This window comes from Coenobita brevimanus, chromosome 51, assembly GCF_032717465.1.
Source record: "Coenobita brevimanus isolate Jiangsu-jjx chromosome 51, ASM3271746v2, whole genome shotgun sequence".
Lineage (NCBI taxonomy): Eukaryota > Metazoa > Arthropoda > Malacostraca > Decapoda > Coenobitidae > Coenobita > Coenobita brevimanus.
In genome coordinates this window covers 19,061,485-19,078,548 of record NC_137004.1, presented here as the reverse complement: position 1 = coordinate 19,078,548, position 17,064 = coordinate 19,061,485, and positions in this window count along the sequence as shown.

Below are 17,064 nucleotides of genomic sequence, written 5' to 3'. Positions count from 1 at the left end.
TTAGGATACTGGGGAGAGGATCTGTGCTTTCAAATGCCGATCTATAGATAAATGTAGTTTTAGAATCGATTTTTATAGAGATTCAGGGAAATTTTTGGTCAACATGACTACACATTATACTGACTGGGGTGTAGAAATACGAAACTAAACGATGCATCATAATTATTTGCTGGTTTTATCTTCTTCAATATGATGACTTACATCATTTCAGTTTTACTATCTCTAGTCGATTCTACTCAACTTACAAGAGACTCAGAGGAGGTTAGATACAAATTTTATTAACGTCTTTATTAGAGACCTCCTTTATGCATAATAGAATCGTTTGATCGCAGAGAGAATAAACTATAACATATGTCATCGTAATAAAGGAGAATTATGAACATAAATATTTCATTACAGTCTGCTGCAATTTGTGTGGAAAAAAAAAAATTTGGAGACATGACTTCCAACAAATATCAAAATCATAAACAACAGCTGACCACGAGATATTTTTAGATTTTTTTTTTTTTTTAATAGGAAACTGCTACATCCGTGGAGAAGGACAACATAAAATGAAAATCATTCGGAAAATAATAATAGGCTAATACATTTTTTTTTTTTAGATAACAGAACGGAGGAAGGAAAAACAAATGAATAAAAAAAATAATCCATACACCAGATTACTGGTGTCCTCTGTTCATATAATATCTGTAACAGTTAGACTTGAACAGCTGTGGGTTAAAACTTGGAGGGAAACAACTCTGGGGAAGCGAGCTACGGAAGCAACATTTGCTAGCAAACAATCTTGTTATTTTTAATGCATCAAAGACTCGGGTTTTACACCAATCAACCGATAAAATCTTCCACAGGAGTACCCTCTAATGTTTAATAATATCCAGCTCAATCCTACATCATCCTTGAACATGCTTGGGGTTTCATTCACTCAGGATTTATCTTGGAACGATCATATTACATCTCTTCTAAAATCTGCTTCCAAGAGATTAGGTGTGCTAAGCCGATTCCGTACCTTCTTTACCCCTGTACAGTTGTTGACTTTATACACGGGTTTTATTCGCCCCTGTGTACAGTACAACTTTTATGTGTGGGGAAGCTCCCCACATACAGCTCTTCTCAATAGGGTTGAGTCAAAGGCTTTTCGTCTCATTAACTCTCCTCCTCTTACTGGCTCCCTTCAACCTCTGTCTCTTCGCTGCACTGTTGCCTCTTTATCTCTTTTCTATCGCTACTTCAATGGTCAATGCTCCTCTGAACTGTCTGCTTGCATCCCTCCACCTCTATGACGGGTGCGTAGCATCTGTCTAGCAACAAACTCTCATCCCTTTTCTGTCTAACACTCTAAAGCAAGGGTTAACCGTTACTCCCAGTCCTTCATTTATGCAACAAGTTAACTCTGGAGCTGTCTCACTCTTACTGTATTTCCTACTTCCTATGATCTCCAGTCTTTCAAACGCAGCGTGTCCAGGCATCTTGAAATGAACGGATCTTGAATCTGGCTCTCTTTTGTATTGTTCTTGTTTTGTCTTGGAAGGAACTGTATTGCGGACTTTGCCTTTGGTTCCTTCTTCCTCGCATAAAAAAAAAAAAAGCATGGTATCCGCAAAGTTTATTTCATGTACAATATCTCTTTATAGTATAAATATAAGATCCTTTTTTATCTCGCATGTGTATAACGATTTAAAGAGGATATTCGGATCGAACGTCCCTCAACCATAACTGGGTACGAAGTTGAACAGAACACCTATCTTTAATGAGATATCGGTTTTGGCTGTTGGTGTTTCCGCTCCTGTGTATTTTGGTAGTTTCACGTTCGTCTTTGGGTGGTTCTGAGCCAGCTTTTTTTTTTTTTTTTACATTTTGGAGCAATTATATATATATATATATATATATATATATATATATATATATATATATATATATATATATATATATATACCCAAATCAATAATATGAGATAGTAGTCTTATGATACCTGGCCCAGGTGGCAAGTTGCATACAAATCTATCCAGGCAACACTAACAACGAGAAGAAACAGAGAAGGAAAAAAAAAATGAGAAACGTTGCTACCAGACACTAATTCCAAAGCAAGTTTTGATGAAATCTTCGTTTCCCACTCTCAAAGAAAAAGAAGGTGTATGAATCGCAATAATGTCACTGTTTAACTCCATCAGTTTTTGTATTTGTCGATATTACCTTATCCTGTCAGCTACTCAGTATGCATACCCAGACTTAATATCTGAGCTGCCACAGTTCGCTACAGTGCAGTTCGCGTGAGGGTATGCTAATATAAACGTATAAATATGCTGACTTCGTAAGCGCTGTGAGTCAGACACACAGTATGTTCGCAATATGCTTTTGATCTATTTCCTGGTTCCCTGTAGTTATGGTTTGTCTTCTGAGACACTTCTTGTCATAACAAGCAGTAAGCCAACATTACGTTCTTTATTTCACTTTGGCAAATGCCAGTTGTTTTTACATGAGTTCAGCACATTCAGTGTGACGACGTCTGTGACGTTTCATTATTGCTATCAAACAGTGACTCAGTTCAGTTGCATAAGGAACTTCTTATAATGAAGGGAGGAGGTGGTTTTAAATTCCTTCAGTCAGAAAAATTACTTTAGTACTAAGTAAGATCGTTCGAAGGTAGTTAGAATAATCTTTGAAAGACGTCCTCAGGCTTAAAGATTAAAGTTAAATAAACTACAGGTACCAAACAAAATGCACTTAGCATAAAACTGATACTCTAAAATAAAACTGTGTAAAAAAAAATCTCGGCGCATCCAGTAATTGGTTTCGGGTTTTATTTACACGACTGGATAAAATAAAACGTAATGCTCATCACGACTACGACCATGTGCCAAATTATTTCAACGATGGGAAGCACGTGAGGGTCTCCATTACACTTGATGGCCAGTTAACAGTGTAATTACGTGCTGTGTTACAAATATTCCGACACTCCACCGTGACTGGGTTACCGGGAAACGCATGCTGTCGGCCACAGACTAATGACCTGCATAACGAATATTTCCGGGCAAAAAAATTTAGAGAAAAATGTTGTACGAAATAGGAATATGGAAAAAAGGGAGGATATACGGCCTTACAGAATGGATCATCGCATGGAATCCTGGACAGACATGTATACTTTTTTTGATAGGAAGGGCAGGGAGAGTAAATTCTTCCCATAGCTCTTGTTCTTTCTACAGTAGTAGTTACCAAAAGAACACAATCATGAGATTTTCTATATGTCCAAGATGGAAAAGGGAGACAAAATTGCAGAAACTTCTCATGACTCTTGTTCTTCCAGTGAATGAAAATCTGAGTTCAGAGAGAACATGGCCCAAATCTATGAATTCTGACCCTGGCTTTTAACTGAAACCTCCCACCTACGCGAGATTTTGTCATCAGTGTAGAAAAGGAAACATCTGTTTGTTCAGTAATATGTTTGTTTGTCAATGGACGATAACTGGTATGGCAAATTAACCATAATAAGATCCAACTTCGAGTAGCCTACTAAGAAAGAAACCATCTCACTCAGCGGCCATCAGTCTAAGGTCCATAGTTCTGTTTCCTATTGGACAAGTGGGGTTTTCAGTTCTAGATTTGGCTTAATCCTTCCGAATGGAGTTTCAAGGTTTCCAGTTGGTCATTGTTATTAATTGCTCATTTATATATTAACTTAGTTCACAATCAGACACTGGTAAAACAGCGGACATCGTACTTACCTCCCTGCTTTGGAAATTTTAGAGTCCATTCTCCGCCAACAGCCATTCTCATCGCTACCGACTTCATCCTGCAAGAAGTGGTACAAAATAAATCAACTGCAACTTGGTACACTTGAAAGAGAACAAATTATTTATCATACTTAAGAATTTATTGATTTGGAAAGTAATTGCCATTCAAAGAAGACTGCACTGAAACCGAGATGTTACTCGTATTCCAGCTTAATTATGACCACTGTATACATGAGCTGAGGCTTGCCAAAAGTTATCATTCAGAGTTTATTATATAAAATCTCCTTCCAGGACAGGTTCACTGACGTCATTGCATGTTCATTTACAACTGTCTCTCCTTATGATGATGTTCCTTATCGATATAATGTTTCCCTATGATAAAAATGGGAGTAAAATGTCTAACCTTCCTACCCTGTCTCTACTCTGTATTTTTCCTGAACGTTGCCTTTTTTGTTACTGTTGGCATATACGCTCGCCCAGGTAGGCAATTCTGTATACTCATTTATAACCTTCACTGTCCAAGTCCTACTCATACCAACTTAAAGATTAACGTTTGGTCTTTCAGGTTCCTATTATTTGCGACACAGCTTCTTTTACCGTTTCATATTCCTACACACGCGTCCCAGCCACAACAAAGTTATTCTCCCAAATACTCGGTAGAAGACGAGGTCCTGATGCTTATTTATTTATCTCATTCACTACTATGATGTCTGTCATCTTAATGAATCTTCTACAAGATCTCTGTACTAATACTAAACTAAGGGAGGACTTTCAATAACAACGCGGTTCACTTCTAAGTGCAACCCCAGCAGGTCAAAGTCTCTCAGAGCCTGTACAAAACAATAAAGAGATAAGTTGCAAGAGTTAAATAACAATGGCATTCTCGGTATGAAGCAGTTACTGTGGCACTTTTTCCTTGCGTAAAGACCATCTCCAACTCATTTCAGTTGGCTGGTGGCAAGGCGTAGTCAGACTGGAGGGTCGAATTGAATAGTAACTAAGGAAAGTCCTATCACATTTCATGCGGCGATGACTTATTCCTGTTCTGGGAGTGGCATAGTTCTGTCAGGTAAAAACAGACCGATTATCAGTTAGTCTGTAGGAAGGGCCATCATTTCTGGGCCTAATTGGCTATAAAATTAAAGAATTCCAGCCCAGACATCCAATGTATAAGTTATGGAAGTGTGCGTGACCTTTGTATAGAATGACCGCCTCAGCTCGCATTTTGCTTTAAGCTCTTAAGCCTAAGGACGTCTTCTACGTTTACTTTTTGCTTTCACCCGAGCGTTTACTTTGTTTTGGGGAGACCTTGTATAGTGAACGAGATTAATGTTTCCAACCCCTTCATTTTGAGATGCTTGTCCCAAAATTAAATAAAATCGTCTGGATTAGCAAGAATGAAACGACAAAAAAGGTAATCGGGAAGAAAAAGCAATTTCTTAACATGATATATACATATTTTTTTTACTTTATTCTTGCTGTTAACAGATGACTTAATGTAACTCATGACAGTTCTTCATTGATGAGCGGACCAGTGACGTCTGTATCCTGAGTTGGGCAGAAGCGTCTAAAGGTAGCAAGAATTAAATTTAAGAGACGACGTCATCGAAATAAAAAAGTTAACTCCTTCAGTCCGGTAACATATTCATTTCATCTTATTCTTGCCATCACTAGACGATATCTTAACCTTAACAGACCTTTCGAACAGGGGTGGAGGGTTGGGGGAGGGGGAGATACAGCCATCATTAACTTCTCTGCTAGTGTGCTTTCCTAAGCTGAATTAAATTACATGGTAGCAGGAAGAACTAAAAGAAAAAAGTCATCGAGTTTTGGCCAGAACTTCAGTGGTAAAGTGTTACTGCCCAGAATCACCATAACCACTCAAATCACCGCCAAGACCACTCCATCACCAAGCCACCTCATTGCCAAGACCACTTCAATGCCAAAACCATTTCAGCACTAGGACCAAGTCAATACTACTTTAACGAAAAACCACTTTAATGCCAAGCCACATACGTGCCAAGTCACTTCATTGCCACGACCATTTAAACTCCAAGACCATTTCTACGCCAAGACCGATTCTACATCTTCCCAGTTTCTGTTCCTCTGCGATTAAAAAGAAAAAAATCTTTTATTCTAACATGGTCCAGATACTCGTTCTTTTGCAGCTTATTTCACACACCTTAGTGACAGAAAAAAAAAATGCTTCGGCTCTACATCCTTTCCATTGCACTTCTTTCTAACATCGCACTGAAGTGTTTATAGCCTATATTGTTATAACTCTGGATTCAAGATGGAGAGACAGCAATTTCCCGCCAAGTTGGAGTAAAACTAGTATATATTTGCTTTTAAATACTGCCATATGGTCTACGAAATCTGGCGCTAGAAACACATTATTCAGTTCAGTTCTTAACTGGGAAACGGTGACATGCGTGGTTCAAGTGACTTATGTGGGTATAGGCTAAATCTTAGCTACCAAGGTTTTACAGGTGAGGAGCGTAGTTAAGTGGCAACATTTCGCAGGTGGGCAGTTTGGATATTATGTGATTTTCTGTACATTATCTTAACTACGAAGACTACAGGTGAACAACATGGCTGAAGTGACATTACGAGGACTAGGGTATCACTGTCTTTACTAGGAACATTTTAAGACGTATTTAGATTTTAATACGATGATTTTAAAAGTGAACAGCGTAGTTGAAGTAACATAAAGAGGATTAGTGAATAAAGGTAATTACATCCTAACTTCGGGACTAGCGTGTAATTTTCTTTACTACGAACATTTAAAGAACTATTTACATATTAACTACGAAGATTTTACAGGTGAACAGAGAAGTTGAAGTAACATTACGAGGATTGGCTCAAAACTGTCTACTCCGAACAATTTAGGGGGTATTTAGATCCCAACTACGGCCTTAGTGTAGAATTTCCTTTCCTTCAGGGTGGATGCTGGAGAGGTAGTGGGGGGGTAGATAAGGGTGTGGGTGGTAGTGGAGGTCGTGTGAGGATAATGTTAACTATCAAGACATCAAATTATATCCGTTTTACTATAACTTGGCCTAAAATTGTCTTCTTTCAATCGTCAATGTTCACGCTTAGCAACAGACTAGCACTAGAATATGGAGGCAGTCACAAAGAAGTGCTATGGCAAGGATGTGGAGCTGGATTATTGTCTTTTGCTGCCATGAGATAGGTGAAATAAGCTGCAAAAGGGAGAAAGTCTAAGGCAAATGCGAGTAAAAATAATCTAGGTGCCTCTGGTTTCCTTGAGGTTGGTGAGGGTGGGATGGGTGAGAAGGGGAGGGGGATGGGTGAGAAGGGGAGGGGGATGGGTGAGAAGGGGAGGGGGATGGTATGGGGAATGGGGATTGGGGGGGTTGGGGATGAAATTAGTTAGGTTGAGGATAATACAGTTGTTTCACCTTAACTTGTCCCAGAGTTTCGTCCTTTTGAAGCATTTTTCACATAGCTCGATGCCAATAAAATAGTGTTACGGCTCTACATCTCTTCCACAGCATATCTTCAGCGTTAGCACCACATTCTAGTGTTAATGAACCACTACAAAAAAACATTCAGTATGGCGAGATGTCTGATTTAGCCTAAGTTTGAGTAAAAAGAGTATGGTAAACATCGAGACTGGCAGTTAATACCGTCCTTGTGTCATTTGCTTTCCTCAGGTAGGCTAACATATCAGTTGAGCCAAGCACACACAGAGTGAGCGTATGCAGCCATGCCACGTCAAGGTAACACAGTGTCGTGCCAAGGTGGGTAATAGTTCCTGGGTCGAAGCAAGGTGGGGGTCCTGCACATTCTCCCTTACCCCACCCAAGGTGGAGAGGGGTAAGGGGTGGTAGAATAGTGTCAGGAATATTGGTTCAGTAGGAGCAGGGGTGAGGGCTTAGTGGGCGGGGGGGGGGGTGGAGCCATCACTGTTAGAGATGGGTGGAGCCATCAGTGTGGGAGATGGGTGAAGCCATCACTGGGAGATGGGTGGCGACATCGCTGTTTTACTCGACTGTGGGTTTGGGTGAGATCATGGAGATAGGATTGGTGGAGTCGCCTTTAGGCGCTGACGGGTTGAAGCCACTGACCTGCCAACCGCCTTATTTCTGTGGGGTCAGCTGGAATCAGGTCTAGAAATCAGGTGCATTCTCCCATACACTTCGAGTTATTGTTTACAGGTTTCTAATGCAAGTACTCTCTACATCATTGTCATTAACTCCTCTCTTGATAAACGCAGGTCCCTAGAGCATGACAGCATTAATAACTAGAAAGCACTCAGAGAGCACACACCTCCTCCAATGCCAATGCAGGATCCGGATCCAGATCCGGATTCGCCCCCAAATTTAATCAATTTTTTCTTGGCTCATAGTCCACCCTTCCACAAATTTTCAATGAGTCATTGAGAGCTTTTGGAGATATCGTGTGGACAAACAAACAAACGAACATAGGTGAATACATAACCTCCAATTTCGTTGGCGGGGGTAAAAAAAAAAAAAAAAAAAAAAAAAAAAAGTCAGAGGTGAAACATGAAATCTTTGCCCTCAGTCAGTGGAATATTTCCTTGTGCTGAAAATATTGTGGCATTTACTCCTGGCATTGTTTGTATAACTCTTAAGAAATCTTTGTGAAGCATATTATAGTGTTCAACTTGGCCAAAATTTTGATGATTCTCATGCACTGATCACAGTGCAAGGCAAAGGAATCTCTCTTTTCCCTTGAAAGATACCATCACTATATGCGTTTTACGTGAAAAGAATTTCTGGGAAATCTTGTCTGGCAGTGATATACCGCTACACCTTTCCTGAAATTTGTCAAAGCATGCTTGTCAAAAAAACTGTCATCCATGTACTGTCAGAGTTTCCAAACAAAACTGTATATCCAGGTTTAGCAAGTCATATGTGTTAAAGTGATTTCTGTACAGCAATCAAGCCACTGGCTGAGACTTATCTGCTGGTAGGAACTTATACAGAAAGGCAGATCATGGCACGAAACGTGTCTCTCAAAACTGTTGAATGTATTGTTAGCACTCTTCTTTATTTTTCATCTTTTCCCATTTCAGTATAGGGCTGATGCGTTTAACCAGTCCTCGCCATACAGTTCAGTTTAGGTTTTGGCTGACACCAACCTTGCGTATTTATCTGGACCTGGGACCAGCACTAAGCTGGGCTATCTTGTTCCCCCAGTGGCTGGGGACTTGCTTTTATTCTAGTGGACCTTTCTAGTATGGCCCCACTTAGTCGAAGCTGCCCTTAAGCCTGCTCACCACTGTAAGGTGAGATGGCTCGTCACCGTTCTAAAAAAGCCACCTTCAGACTCTTTACCATTCTTGAAGAGCCACCTTCACCTTTCCCGGTTGAGGCTGTAGCTAAACAGGGTCTCAGGAGAGGGGGGGAGAGGGATGAGGTGGGCTAGCCGACCTCCTCCGCGCCCTCCTCGCCCCCCATTCTAGAAAGGCCACCAGTTTCCTGTTAACCCAATCAGTATTGAATCATTGAGGACTAAACTCGGTGGAAAGTTAGCCACGGAAGAAATTATTGGTTTGAGAATTAATGTAAGTCTTCGTCGTCTTCAACCAAGGTCCTGTATTACATTTTAAACCCTTCAGTCCAATCACGTACCTATTTATAACTTTAATCAGGTCATTCCCAGACGATCCTATTCTGATTAAGGGAGATCTCCATATAGCGAAAGGGTTAATAAAGTTTATAATCAAACATCTTCGGTTCGAAAACTCTCTCTAAAGCTGAATAAAGTTGCCTGAAAATAGCAAGACTAAAATAGGCTACATGATACGTCACTGCATAATGAACATGCAAGACGATATTTATCTTTTAAGTGCGGTGCTAATATTTTTGTAACATCTTTCTAATACCGAACGATTTTAGATAATTCTCAGTAGAGAAGGGAAGGACGACTGTATCTAACACCTCCAATTCAAAGACTTCCTTCTTAGCTAAATAAATAGTCAGGAGATAGGAAGAATATTTGAAAATATGACATCCCCTGGCTGAAGGGTTTAATAGTTTTACTGTATATTAATTATGTCTTCCCAAAATCGATATATATATATATATATATATATATATATATATATATATATATATATATATATATATATATATATATATATATATATATATATAATAATAAATAGCATCCAAGGGTACGTAACGTGATATGGCAAGATAAACTAACAAGGAAAAGGTTTTCATAGATCCACCTACCTATCTAACTATTGCCGAGGTGGTCAAGCCATCTTGAAAAAAATGGAAAGCGACAGACTGACTAGGAAAGTGTCTGGAATGAGTGGTTGGTATGAAGTAAGGGAGACCGAGAACGAGATGAAGGGATAAGGTGTAACATTATTTAAAGGAGAGTGATGTGGTAAAATGGGCTCTTACTTGGTAGGGACACAAACACCTGGATGTCAGAGGTCCTGTCGAGGCCACTCTTCATAAGATGCGGCGTAAGACAAAGAACAGACACCGAATCACTTCTGATTGCTCTTCAGCATCTTCTAATTAGTATATTTCTGTACTAGATGGATTTCAGATGTGAAAGAAATTAAACACATAATACACAATAAGACATAAGGCACATTGATGAGACGCTATAATCTTGTCAGTCAAGGAGGCTCCCTAACAATTATTCCTGTCCAGTCTATTTCTTCATATGACATGTTAATTGTCCCTTGCATGTTATTTAGGTACTCAATGCTGAAATTAACTGGGGGTATATACACAAAAAGATGATACTTAGGTGCAATATTCAAGAAAAATCGCTGAAGAAAAAAGTGACAGAAAGAACAGCCGAGGAGAATAGCACACTACATATTTTGTTCAACAGCCAGCGGACAGGATCAAACTAAGATTGCTGTCATAATACCGATGCTGTTATTCTGACATGGGTTTAGATTTCTTTACTGAGCCAGGTAGTAGAAGTCGATGGTAATTATTTTTGTACGAAATGTATTTGTTTGAGTCTGTGTCGAAAACTCAAATCTCAGAAAGTATTGATCGTAGAAGGAAAAGTTATTAATAAAAGTTGTTTAGAGTCACAACTTGAGTTCACATGTCACTTAACCAGCAGTTGAAGTCATCCATGATGGATAAATAATAGTCAAGTTTTCATCTAACAGTATTATTAAAGTCTACCTGACTCACAGATGACGGGTAGTCTTGTTCCATTTTTTACTTTTATCCGGAGCTTCTGCGTTAGTCCAGTGGATATTTTACTGAGAGTCAAGATGTCAGGTCAAGTAAAGAACTATCTCTGCTTGCCTTTATATCTCACGAAAATGTCAACCGCGTCATTTTGAGGGGATCATTTCAGTTCATTTTTTGTATCTCCTAAAAATTTCGTTCAGCTTAAGAGAGCCTTCCAGAATGAAGAGGATAATGCACGTCTTCTAAGCGAAGTACAAAATAGTGCAAAGGAATTAAACAGCATCAGACCTATTAGGTATATCGAGGGTGTTTGTTGTACGGTGGGTTACATACAATGTACTGCATCTGTTCTACGAGTGTTAGACAGAGAAAGCAACTGGTAGGAGCAAGCATACAGTGAACAAGACGTCACAGTACTAAAGGGGTTAAGATTATATGACCATTTGTTGGAGGATCCAGGGCAATGGAGGTGTAATTCCCACCTGGTGCACACAGGGTCATAGTGGGATATGTGAGGGCAATGAACTGTGGAAAGGTGCCTATTCGGTGGAGGAGATGAGGCGTGCAGAATGGGAGCAGGAGAAGGAAATGACAGAACATGCCAGCAGGAAAGAAAGTTCAGAAGAAAGATGAGAACACACCAGGAGAGAGGATTCAGAGGAGGAAGAAAGAAGAGATGGTTCTGGAGGAGGGAGAAAGAAAGATGGTTGCAGAGGACGAAGAAAGGGGAGATTGTTCTGGAGGAGAAAGAAAGGTGAGAAGAGATCGTTGTGGGAAGAGGAAGAACGGAGAGAGGATTCTGGAGGAGGAAGAAAAGTGAGATCTGGTGGAGGAAGAAAGGAGAGAGGGTACATAAACAGAGGGGATGATTGACGAGAAAGAAATGAAGCAACATAAAAAATAAAATATGAGTGATGGTTCAAAGGAAGAAGTAATGAGACAACACAAAGAAGCTGAGATTGTTGAAATGAGGAAGTAATGCGAGACAACACAGACAGCAGAACTTGGTCAATTGGAGCTGGAATTATAAGAGCACAGATACAAGTACGAGTATTCAGAGAGTACATACATTGCATCCTATGGGCACGACTTTACCATGTGACCTTAAATTTTGATCCTGTGTTCTTAAAATCGAATTATTTCATCCCTGACTGACACTCCACTCATCTACAAAGTTTGGTTCAAATCGGATCAAAACTCCTTGAATTATATTAATTAAAGACAGACAGACAGACAGACAGACAGACAGACAGACAGACAGACAGACAGACAGACAGACAGACAGACAGACAGACAGACAGACAGACAGACAGACAGACGCACGCACGCACGCACGCAAGCAAGCAAGCGCGCGCACACACACACACACACACACACACACACACACACACACACACACACACACACACACACACACACAGAACCTGAAACAATGTATCAGGAGTATGAAGAGAGAAAAAAAAAAAATGAGAGAAGGTTTATGAGAAGGAAGAAAGGGGAAAACACAGAAGTGGAGTGATGGTTCAGAGAAGGGATAATGGGCAGATAGTTCAAAGATGGGAAGATGGAGACAACACACATAACATAACGATCAATAAGAGGATGAAAGGCATGATCTCGGATACCAGACGTGAATCAAGTGGAGGAGGAGGAAACGACAGAACTAAAACAAGGAAAGGATGCGAGAGCACATAAATAATGTGATGTGATCAGTAAGAAGAAGAAAATAAATGGATGCACAGAAAAAAAATTTATTATGACTGGGAAGAATGAGACAACATACAGACAACAGAATATGATCATTAAAAAAAGAAGGGAAAAACAAAAAACTAATGGAAGTAGACCAAGAGGAGGGTTGTTGTGCTACCTCATTCTGTCTGATCGAACAGACCCATCGACCGCAGGAGACACAGGGAACATACGAGTAACAGAAATGGATCCGAAGAAAACAAAAGAAATATGGGAACATAAACGCAATTATGTACGCAAATAATAGCTTTCGGAAAAGATGAGCAGTAACCATTTATAGACCAGATGGGCCTCTTTGCCAGTGTTCATCTCTCCTTTAAATGTAATACAAATTACCGGTAAGCCAGGAAATTTGAGTGTGATAAAGAAATGGCTGCTAACACACACCTTTTCAAATGTTAAATGTATACCACATTACTGTAATATATCACAGATGCATATATGGTTAAAGGGGTTGTTTTTGTACTACATACATGCAGCTAGATACGTACCAAACACACGTATGGATGGTAAACGTCTCAGTCAACCACTTATGCAAGACAGAAAGTACAGTACACTGGAGTGCATACGAACTACTGGTAACAGGAAGCCATTTAGCCTATAACGAGGTTACCTGCGAAGACTACAATGCCATATCTAAATAACGTGTGTGATAAACAGGAAGGACTTTAAGAAAGTTGTCCTCCGCCCTCCACTTTATGGCAGTTTTCTTTCTGTTACACCACAACTACATTTACTGAAATAGTAGAAAAAAGGGGGAAAAATGGTAGGCATGGGTAATATGTATTTCTACATCTTTGACCTGATTCCATTGGATTTTGGAACTGTTGTTATCACTCATTTTCAAACAAATTAAAACATGTATTTTTTACTTGCTTCTCTGATTTTTGCCGAACCCTTCTATGGTCCACCTAGAACCACTAATGTCAATGAGTCATTTTAATGACATACTGAAGAACCATTTCAAAAGTAACCATTTGCAGCCCCCTATAGCCTCCAGGGCAGTTACAGGGACCTTCATAATATCTCCCTAGAAGGTCTCCAGAGCCATACTTCGTTCAGAGCTCATTGACCCGCCACGTCCCATTGACGTATGAATGTCACCACATTTTGTCATGGAGAGACCCGATGATGTATCCATACGTTTTGGAATTGCAAAGTCCGTCATTTGCACATTTTTCAAGTTTCACACGTGATTTTTGGTAGGCATATGTGGGAGACCTTCCTCTACCCCTCGTCAGGCAGGGATACTGCCTGGCCCCGCCTGACTCCCCTCCACCCCCTGCACGCCATTTTCTCGGCAACTCACCAGTTAGCAGTGACCTAGCTAGTAAAGACATGTCGCGACATGGTCTCTCCAATGACGAAATTCAAGGTGAAAATTATTTCCGAGGTGGAGGACAAAGGAAGAAACAAGCCAGAGGAAGAAACAAGCAGAAGTGATGAGGCGGTAACATTGTAAAAGAAAGTGCCATATGTTGATGTGTTTGGTGAGTGAAACAATGTTTATATTGCCTATATTACCGTCTGAAAACTAATATACTCTTGTACTACATATAAATACGTACCAAATAAATAAATATCTAACCTTTTATGAGTGGTTTGGAATAGTTACTCCTCCCATAGAAAACGTCTTCTCTGGAGCAGGGCCCACAGAAGATGGTACCAGGTATTCAGAGGGACACCTGTATAATGCAATTATAAGCTCAACTGAGCACTTTTATGGGAATTTTCCAATGTTTCTCATAAAAAGCGGAGGTTTTAGCCAAAGAAAAAACACTTTTTGAAAATCTACCGGGATTGGGGGGGGGAGTCAGAGTTGAAAAATCGGTTGGGATGTGACCAGTTAAAGCCTTTATCTAACCTTTCTCTGGGGGGTCAAGAGCCCCATGAAATGCAGGTACAAAGTCTGTCCAAAAAGACCATGCCAATGAACCGACATAGCGTATGTTCACAATGGGAGTGCTGTATAGCGGCAACTTTGAACTTTAGTCTAACACTACTTGCATCACGCCACATCACTTAGTCATCAAGGTACATGCGCTTGGGTGAATGTGTGTTTAGTGCTCTTGGCGATTTGTTGAAAGTTGAACAATGAATGATATTGAAGAGCAACATGTTTGCTTAAATTTCCGTTTCAGATTAGGAAAAACTCTTACAATGACTTTTCAAATGTTGCAACAGGATTAGGAGGAGGATTGTTTGAGCCATACGCAATGTCACGGTTCCAGCGGTTGAAATCAGGAAGAACATCCACTGAAGTTGGTCGTAAATCCGGATGACCTTCCACGTTGATAAACACCGATCATATTGAGAAAGTGCATGGTGTGATCTGTGAAAATCATGGCCTGATTGTCCGTGAAGTTTCCGAAGAAGTAGGTTCCTGTAAAAGTTCATGCCACACAATTTTAACCGAAAAACTGAAGATGCATCATGTTGCAGCAAAATTTGTAATGCGTCTCCTGACAGAAGAGCAAAAAGAGTACAACGTTCCAGTCAGTCAGGAGCTGTTTGATTGTTCGAATGCTGATGAAAACTTTCTGAAAAACGTAATAACAGGTTATAGAATGTGGGTGTTCAGCTATGATGTCAAAACATAAAAAGGCAGTCATCACAGTGGGTTGGAACACTGTCACCGTGACCAAACCAAACATGTCAGAGTCGCTCAAATGTGGAGGCGAAGTTGACTTTTTTTTTACTGGAAGGGCGTCGTTCATCATGAGTCTGTTCCACATGGTCACAGTCAATAAGAAGTTTGAGGGAAGCAGCGCAAAGGAAGAGGTCTGAGGTGTGGACAAAAACTGGATGCTACACCATGACAATGCATCTGCTCATGCGCTGCATCTTACCCATGACTTTTTGGCGAAGCTCGAGATGACTATCATCCCCCAACTGCCCCACTCCCTGGATGTGCCCCCTGCATTTTTTTTTCTTTTTTCCACAAGCTGAAATCCTCATTGATTTCAGGCGACAGAAGATATGCAAGAAAATTCACCACGAGGACTGTACACCATCCCTGAAAAAGTGTTCTAGAACTGAAAAAAACATTGGGAACATTGTATGAACAGCGGAGGGGAGTATTTTGAAGAAGACAAGCCTGATTAAGTTGTAAGTATAGCAATAAATTTGTTTTTTGAGTTCATTTTGTTTTTGGACAGACTCGTACATTTCCTCACAGCATTTTATCAATTTTTATGCTACTTGTATGCTTTCAGTCTTTTTCGTTCATGTAGGACTGTATTGCCCTTTCCCTTAGGATCTGGCACGAAACGGCTTGGCTGTTCTACCTTCAAAGAAAGCAGGCTCATGTGTTGCTGCAGAAAACCTACCGCCACAGGATGTTTTTATATATAACTTACTTTTTTACTTGCTTTCTTCATTTACAAATATAAGAACTTCCTTTTTCTTACCAGTGCCGTCTAGACTGGTTAGCAGGACGGTGGGTTTAGGATTACTGGGAAGTAAGTTTAATAGGTGCCCATCCAAATTCCTGAACAGTGGAACTATATGTGCCTTGAAGGTGTTCACTGATTTTGCCGATACCTCCTCCACTGGAAGCTTGTTCCATTCTTCCACTACTATCTTGAGAACACATATTTTCTGATGTTAAGTCATGATTTCGGCTTGTGGGTTTTAAAACAGTGTCCTCTTTTTGTTCCCCTTCTGAATCTAAAGAACTCCTCTGGCTTCAATCCCTCAATTCCAGCTACAATCTTGATAACCTCAATTACATCACAGCATAGTCGTCGCCAATGCCGTAATGTGTGTCTTCTATCAAGCAACCTTCTCACTGGAGAATGAAGCCCTTTTGTCAGTAACCCAAGATAGTTTTAGATAATTTTAGAGGTAGGATGTTTTGCGAAACGACGAAGTTAGAAAACTGGCGATCTAGTCACTTTCTTGTGGTGACATCAGCGTTATCCACTTTGGCGGTGGCTCTGAGCACAGAAGTCTTAGAAGACCAAGGTTAGACGCCTATAAAGACTCAAAGGTTCTGTGTTTGCGAACCAATGTTTTTCTTTCTTATGGAGAATGGGCGTGTCGGCATCTTTCCTAACATAGAGTCCACCGACTTTCTTATTAAAAGACCTGAGTGAGTATCTGTGTTACAACTTTTTTTCAAGGTATAAAGATTTCTACTTGTAATAAAACTCCGTAGTGGTAGGTGGGGACGCTCACCATCCACTCACTTCATGAAGTGCTGCTCTCGGGTGTCTGCCCTTTCCTCTCCTTCATCCTTCTTTCCTTCCATCCTCTTCTGTCTTTCGTTCCTTCAGTCTTTCCTTGTCCTTCTGCCTGCGGGTGACTATACATTCCCTCTTCTGTCTTCCTTTCCTCCATTCTTTCTTCTTCCTTCTGCCTGTGGGTGACTCTACACTGAGTGACAAGCCAAATGGTTTCCTGTACACCAGGAAACC